At 39.7% G+C, this 7,477-nt stretch overlaps 1 non-coding gene across 1 annotated transcript; it reads right to left on the bottom strand.

Moving 5' to 3' along the window:
• Nucleotides 1-207: 207 nt before the first annotated feature.
• Nucleotides 208-280, bottom strand: TRNAV-CAC (transfer RNA valine (anticodon CAC)). The gene has a single exon. It is a non-coding gene; the product is annotated as a tRNA-Val (tRNA).
• Between the last annotated feature and the right edge of the window lie 7,197 nt (nucleotides 281-7,477).

The following is a 7,477-nucleotide window of genomic DNA, read 5'->3' as shown; positions in this document are numbered from 1 at the left end:
TAAGCTAACAGGTAAGCTTATGTGAACCTAGCCCATCTTCCTGCTTTTGGACAGGCCAGAAAGATGAGCTAAATTCCATTTTTTAATTTCAGTAGAGAAGGATATTTGAGAGCCTGCTTCGCAAGTTTACAGACTCTTTTTTTTTTTTTTTTTTTTTTTAAATTTATTTGGCTGTGCCGGGTCTTAGTTGCGGCATGTGGGATCTAGTTCCCTGACCAGGGATTGAACCCGGGCCTCCTGCATTGTGAGTGCGGAGTCTTAGCCACTGGACCACCAGGGAAGTCCCAAGTTTACGGATTCTTTTCTTGCAGTTAATTTTAGGCCATATCTTTTGTAAGTTTCTCATGTTTTACTTTAAGGCAGGTTATTACTCTGCTTTACTAGTAAAGGAGAATAGCAAGCCTGTTAGTGCATGAGGGTCATCCTCCTTTTGCTACCCTGAGATGTGATGCCTGGAAAACCTCCATGTGCTTTGTTACAGTTGGTACCTCTCTTCCCCACCTCAGCCCCACCACCTTTTCTTTGCCTCACGTCACACTCCAGCATCCCAGGTAGAACCCCAGGGGCAAAACACAGATGAAATTCCATCCCAAAGCTGCACTGGTCCCAGAACTGGTCCATGAGCTGCTGCCCCATCAAAGGTGTGAAGATCTCCTAACACGGCAGCTGATTTATCTCAGTATATGTTAAGAAACAGAGGAGGGTATTGGTTTTGATTTTTGTATAGTTTTGTACACACATAAATTTAAAGAATCATGAAACAGGAAAATATATAGATTATCCATAAAAAGAATTAAAATATTAGATTCTGAAAGTAATAAAAGTAGATTCTAGCCTTCAGGGGCTAAAAAATCAGCAGCAAAGATTCAGATGATACGATTGTTCTGACTTAATATAATCTCTCTACATATTTAGATTTCAAGATAGTGTAATTGTCCATAAACTCACTATCTAGGTATTAGTAATAAAGACTTGGTAACGTAGTAATTACAGGAATGTATATTAAAAATTTTACATAGGAAATTAAAACGAACCAATCATTGACATGACACGACTAATTTTCATGTTTTGTTCCAGTCATTTCTAGTTTATATTCTGACAGTTCTACAAACTTCCTATTGTAAAACAGTAAAACATACCTAACTATTTAGATTGGAGTTACAAGATATAGGCCTGATAGAAGTATTAATTTCATGTAATTTAGAACATGAAGAAGTAATATCTTTATTATTTACTTGTCTTTACAGAAAAGTGATTGTCTTTACCTTTCATTACCTTTCAATATAAGCAAGGAAAAGACAAATAAAAACAAAACAGAATTTTTAAAGTTGCATACTTTGCTTGCCCAAACTATACATTATGTGTGTGTATATTTATATATTCTTAAATAATTTTTAAAAGTTACTTATATATATATGAGCAACTTTAAAAGTAATTTATATTTTAAAAATAATAATAATATAAAATAAGTAGATATTTATATAAATAATTTAAAAGTTCTGCAGATTAAATAAACCTATTAGTTATACAGCAATAAATAACACTACTGGGCAAATGTAACAAAATTGTCCATTTAGGACTGTTTGCGGTTTCCATGGGTGACAGTCTACTGTTTGCCTTCTACTCTTTCAAAGAAGGAATTATCCCATAAATCTACACATAAATATTGGTTTGCCTCACCCAGTACTTGAATGGTTTATGAATTTAAAGTTTCTTGCCCTGAATTTTAAGGATCGGAAGTTCACCAAGTTTTTAAGCATATTTCTGATTTTTGCCCCCAATTTTCAAGCTTTGGAAATGACTCTTTTGTTCTAGGAAGTGTTGTCCCAGGCACCTCTTACTCTACACAATGCTAACTTTTCCATAGAAAAGCTGATATGACAGTGATTAAAGAAATAAGATGTCTGTATATATGTACCACATCTTGAACGAAATTGTGCCATTTGCAGAGACGTGGATGGACCTAGAGACTGTAATGCAGAGTGAAGTAAGTCAGAAAGAGAAAAACAAATATCGTATACTATCGCTTATATGAAGAATCTAGAAAAATGATACAGATGAACTTATTTGCAAAGCAGATATAGAGACACAGACATAGAGAACACACTTATGGTAACCGAGGGGGGAAGGGAGGGTAGGATGAACTGGGAGATTGGGATTGACATATACACACTACTAGGCATGAAAGAGATAACTAATGAGAACTTACTGTATAGCACAGGGAGCTCTACTCGATGCTCTGTGATGACCTAAATGGAAAGGAACTCCAAAAAAGAGGGGATATATGTATACATATAGCTGATTCACTTTGCTGTACAGCAGAAACTAGCACAACATTGTAAAGCAACTATACTCCGATAGAAATTAATTATAAAAAAGAAGAAATAAAGTGTCTCCATAATTTGAATTTTACCTGATGGTGAATTCAATGGCAGAATTATGGAGGGTGTTGAGGGTGTTTATGATTAACTAGGCTTATTGTCATAAAGACAGTGAGAGCCTGCTTTCAGTATATCTTTGAGTTTGACGTGGCATGATTCCAAATCTGGCTTTACTCACATCCTGTATTTCCAAACAGATTGAACACTAACTGTGCAGTTGAACTGCTGAAGAAATCATTACTGAGGTATTTTTAAATGCACTTCCACCCTTAAGTAGAAGCTGAAAACAAAAGATAGAAGAGATGTATATTTTAAGCAATAAAGGCTCAAGTGTGAGCAAAGAGGGTTACAAAGAGGAAAACAACATTGGATGCAACTTTTCACTTCTTGTATTGACTTTGTTAGTGATGCCCTTTTGGATCTGTAGTCTAAGGGCAGCCTCTCAATTTATCTATGTGAAATATTAAAAGCAGGAAGAAAAACATTATTTTCCATTTTCTTTCCTTCGTAGGAAATAGACAACAGTTTCAACTGCTCAGACCTGAACGAATTTGGTGCATCCCAAGGCAGAAGTGAGAGCACAGAAGAGGTAGAGAGGGTGATAGAAATTAGACAGGACTCTGAGATATTCCCATGCAACTTTGTGAAATCACAGAGCATTTGTAGCATCCCTCTTTCAGGGTGGACACATGCACACAAAATTTTCCAGAGAAACCTGCACTCTTGAGATTTATCTTTAACAGGGCTTTCTATTAGCATAGATTGGTGAAATTGCCACCAAGGTGGAGGAAAGGGTGCCCTGGGAAACGGCCTCAGTTTGGTCCCACATCAAGGCTGGGATGTACCAGTGTGAAAAGGAAAATCATTCCTGAGTATATTTCCTTCATTGCTTTGACTCTTTGCCTACTGCATATTGGCCCTCTGGCTTTTGTAGTAAGAGTCAAAAAGCAGAGATTCAGTTGAATCCTGTTGACCAGAGGAAATCATGATATAAACATAAACGGCCAGTTGTGCTGTTTATTTCTTGTTTTGCAACCAATATAAAATATTAGGGACTTCCCTGGTGGCGCAGTGGTTAAGAATCCACCTGCCAGTGCAGGGGACAAGGGTTTGAGCCCTGGTCCGGGGAAGATCCCACATGCCGCAGAGCACCTAAGCCTGTGCGCCACAACTACTGAGCCTACGCTCTAGAGCCCGCGAGCCATAACTACTGAGCCCTCGTGCCACAACTACTGAAGCCCGCGCGCCTAGAGCCCGTGCTCCGCAACGAGAGAGGCCATTGCAGTGAGAAGCCCACGCACTGCAACAAAGAGTAGCCCCCGTTCGCTGCAACTAGAGAAAGCCCACGGACAGCAAGGAAGACCCAATGCAGCCAAAAATAAATAAATAAAAGAAAAATATTTTAAAAATTAAAATAAAATATTACATTTCCCTATGTTAAATATATATATATCTAACATATATGTGTGTGTACACACACACACACATACACACACACACACACATATATAGTGTTGAAATGATTCCTCAATTTTTAAGCTACTACAAAAATAGCTGGGAAAAAGCTGCCGTCAGTATGCTGCTAAAATAAACCATGAACTGTCTTCTCAAAGTACAGAACTAGATAAATGGGACATAGCAGAGTTGTCTTTCTGTGATTTTGAATTCTAGGTGTTTGACGGCAGGATAATATTAAGGCAGATTTTATTGCTTTAAAGGGAAGTTCATCTGCATGATCCGTTAATAATCACAAGCAAGAGGCCAGGAAAGTGAAAAAGTAGCTTTCAAATATTTTCCGTGAGTGTTTTCACAGCACGGTAGAGATTTATTTTCTGCCACTGTACAGTGACCACAGCCAGGCCCCGAGGAAAGTGATCTCCCTTGGGGTTGTCTGCAGTGTGCACTTTGACCTCCTCCTCTTGGCCCAGGTTAGTCCAGACATTTCAACAGCTTGACTAAGCCTCATCACCAGTCAGCTGCCAAGTTCAGCGGCTGCCAGGATCACTAGCTGCTTTTTAAGTACACCTGTTGCCAGCACTGTGTATGAGTCAAGAAGGCTAGACCTTTCTGGTCTATCCCACTGGCTAGGATCTCTTTCAAAGGAGAATTATTTTTAATATGACTTCATCATTCTTCATCAGGAAAACATTTTTTTTTTTTTAGCAAGCTTCTCTCCTTACAGAGAAGTTGCATTGACCCTGAATTGCTATGGTACATCAGGTCTGGGTTAACCTACAGATAAAAAATGGTTTTGATAATCAGTACTGCCTCTACTTTGTATTTTTCATTGTGTGGGCCAGCAAAGCTACATGAATAACAAAACATGTAGATAGGGTATAAACTGAAAGGTTTTTTTTTTTTTTTTTACATCTTCATTGGAGTATAATTGCTTTACAATGGTGTGTTAGTTTCTGCTTTCTAACAAAGTGAATCAGTTATACATATACATATGTTCCCATATCTCTTCCCTCTTCCGTCTCCCTCCCTCCCACATTCCCCATCCCACCCCTCTAGGTGGTCACAAAGCACAGAGCTGATCTCGCTGTGCTGTGCGGCTGCTTCCCACCAGCTATATATTTTACACTTGGTAGTGTATATATGTCCATGCCTCTCTCTCGCTTTGTCACAGCTTACCCTTCCCCCTCCCCATATCCTCAAGTCCATTCTCTAGTAGGTCTGTGTCTTTATTCCTGTCTTACCCCTAGGTTCTTCATTTTTTTTTCTTAAATTCCATATATATGTGTTAGCATTAACTTCACCGTAAATGGTACTTGATTATGACACTTAAAACCTTTCATATATAATAACACATAAGTTATTATAAGAAGTTAATCTGATAGTTAATGGTGAGTATTGCATGGTAATTAGGTATAAACACTAAGTAGCACGTATAAAGGACTGTAATTAGTGCATTTCAGGGAGCCAGGCAAGCATTTTTGAAGCAAGCTTGGTGGAGAGATGAATAGAAAAGCAGTTAAAGCTGGACTCTGCTCTAATGATCCCTGGGACCAGAGGAGCCTCTTTGGCCAGAACTCTCTGCTTTTCCATGAGCATTTGCTCTAGGCCAGGGGCCCAGGGCAAGGGGACAACCTTCCCTATCAGCACAGAGGTGATGAAAAGTCATAGATAGAAAGTGCATTGGATTTGGAGAGTCTTCACAACTTCTGAAACACTGTACACTATCTAGCTGTAGCTTTGCAGCCTTTTAAGGTGAAGAAACAGGACACATAGGGATGTTTTCAACACTCTGGGCATCATTTAGCCATGATAGGATACTTCTAGGGCTTCATGAGCTCTGTTTTGATCCATTTCCCTATCAGTCACTGTTCATGAGGGATATGTGTTTTCCTCATACCAATGAAATGTCTGGTCCGTATCCGAATGTGTACTTCATTTAATTAAGCCTGTTTTATTGATTATCTATCTATCTATTGACCTATGTACATTTCTAAAAGGTGGTACAAAGGATAGTTTTTAAAAACCTTAACCAGGGTGAAGTGTCTTCATCCTGGGAATATCTGGTTATTTTTCCTGCTGGGTATGCCTGTGTATAACTCAAATGACACTGTCCTTACTTGACTGATTTTGATTTGGTGGGACTCGACAGAGCAACCTGGTTCAGACGCCAAATCATTGGCTTCATTCTTGCCCACTTTCCTACCCCAAGTTCAGTTCATCGTTAACTCTTGTTGGCTGTATCTTAATATATCTGGGAAATATATATATCCCAGAAATATATCTGGGATCTGACCATTCTTATCACCTCCACTGTTAGCACGACAATTTAAGTCATCAATATCTTTTACCTGATTGTTATACTAGTCTTTAAACTGTTTGACTAGTTTCTACCCTGGAATCTGTTCTCCACAGCAGAGCTATTCTCTGCAAACCCAAAGTCGATTTGGTCACCCTTCAATGGCTCTCCATTCATACCCTGCTTTATTTTTTAATGAATCACCGTTTGACATAGTATGCATTTATTGGCTTATTACATTATTATTACCTTTTCTACAATATGAGGTCCATGAGAGCAGGGACTTTGTGTCTTGGTAAGGGTTGTATCTTTATTCCTTAGAACAGTGTCTAGCAGGTTTATTAACACTTTATTAACCACTGAAGTCAACATTTACTATTGAGATTTTGAATTATTTTCATTCTAAAAATAAACTTTCCAAATCTTAATTCCATGGCTTTAACATTTTAAGCATTTGAGCTATAATCTACTCATTCTTAGCTCGAATCCCTTTGGTTGGGAAGCCAAACTAGAGAACGGACCTAGGAGTAATAGCAACTCCTTAATGAGCACTTCTATGCCAGGCTCTTGTGCTTCAGCATTTTGCTGTATCTCATTTAATTCTAGCCTAGTTCTAGAGACAGGTAGTATTACTATTCTCCTTTCACATTTAAAGAGACTGAGACATGGGAGAGATGAAATAACATAATACTCAGAGTTAATAACCCCTGAGCTGAGATTACAATCAAGGTGTGGTTGACTCTATACTGCCTTCTAGCCGTGTCCTCCGGTAACGCGTGTCAGGTTATTGAAGTAGAGAAGCGGCTGAATTCAAAGCATTCTTTTTGCAGTTCCATGTACTAGGGTTCTGGGATATAACAAATGTCCCTCCATCCCCCAAAGACTCTTAGGGACCAAACCAGGTAGTTCCGCTTTCAGGAATGTCCTAAAAGCCACTGTCCTCTAAGCTGGGTCTCTTACTTTAATGTAAGTTTCTCAAGCGCAGAGGCAGTTACATCACCTAGGAAAAGACGATGGGATCAAAACGCTATGATTCAGAAGAAGAAAGCGTTGTCACCAATTCGGCTGACCGCTTGCAAATAGGGCACTTAAACATAAAGTTCTCAAAAAGCAGCCGACCCCCGGCTTGGAGGGAAGTTGGCGGAAAGAGGGGAATAGGCTTCGGCCTGACCACAGGAGGGCTTCCCCAGACCCGCCCGGGCTCCAGCGCGTAAGTGGAGGTGTCCTTCCGCGGAGACCAGTGGATGCCTCGTGCGGCCAGAGCAGGGCTCGGGGGCGGGGCTCGGCGTGGGGGCGGTGCCGACGCCCGCTCCGCCCCCTCCTCGGGGATGCTGGGATGTTT

Source organism: Lipotes vexillifer, unplaced genomic scaffold (assembly GCF_000442215.2).
Source record: "Lipotes vexillifer unplaced genomic scaffold, Lipotes_vexillifer_v1.1 scaffold2419, whole genome shotgun sequence".
NCBI lineage: Eukaryota > Metazoa > Chordata > Mammalia > Artiodactyla > Lipotidae > Lipotes > Lipotes vexillifer.
This window is presented reverse-complemented; position numbering and strand designations above follow the sequence as displayed.